This window comes from Galeopterus variegatus, unplaced genomic scaffold (assembly GCF_000696425.1).
Source record: "Galeopterus variegatus unplaced genomic scaffold, G_variegatus-3.0.2 Scaffold480, whole genome shotgun sequence".
NCBI classification, from domain to species: Eukaryota; Metazoa; Chordata; class Mammalia; order Dermoptera; family Cynocephalidae; genus Galeopterus; species Galeopterus variegatus.
The window spans coordinates 42044-43033 of NW_007726591.1; positions in this window are offsets into that span (position 1 = coordinate 42044).

Below are 990 nucleotides of genomic sequence, written 5' to 3' on the forward strand. Positions count from 1 at the left end.
GCTCTTTCCTCCTATGTTTGCTCCCAATGACTCTCTTTTAATTTGATTTTTTTTTTTTTTTTAATTTCCTGCCTTGTTGTGAGGTATGAAGGACTAAATGCACCATTCTGGGGCCAGTGTCTGATCCGAGCCTAGCTGCCTCGAGGCCCTTGCTCTTTCTTATTACCTTGCACAGGGCTGATTAGAGAGATCACATTTGAAAATGATCTATTAATTGATACTTGTCGCCCTCCCCAAATTCCAGACCCACCCTCAGGCTGACCACACTAACATCCCCTTGATACAGTGAGCCGGCTCTCCATTCAGAAGGGATATGTGGGATGGGTCCTTCCTGGAACTGAGCCTGAGGCCTGCTGGTCAGCCAGCTGTGGGGTCAGTGGGCAGCTCAGAGCTGTGGACAGTATACAGTCATGTTCTCCAAAGCAGCCCACCCCCAAGATGTGCTTCTGCCAAGATCCAGAGAACTCAGTCAGGCAACACTAAAGCCAGACCACCCGCCCTCCACCCCCCGCCACGCTGCCAGCACCCATGCTATTTGTTATGAGCTGGATGGGAGGACTCACAGGACTGGTTTCAAAAACACTGGAGCTGCCTCCATTACCTGGAGACAGGGGAGAGGCTACACACACACCAGGTGGTGGTTGACATCCCCCCAGCCCCAATTCTTACCTATTCTGCCACTTACCTGGAAGAGACTCTGCCTGTGAATGGCCTGCAGAGCAGGCGTCCTAACCCACTCCCACTCCCTGGCCGAGGAGAGCGTAGGCCCTGCCACTGCTTCTACACAGCAAACTGTTGCTAGGTTTATGTAAATACCATGGAAACCAGAGCTGTAACACAGAAAGACTCGCAAAGAAGCAACTTAACATAAGGTCAACAAGCCCCCTGACAAAAAGTATATACAGTGCTCAATCTTCAAAATACAGCCAACTCTCTGTTTTTCTTCCTAACCCCTAGGCTAAAAAGGCTAATGAGATTCACAGACAACAT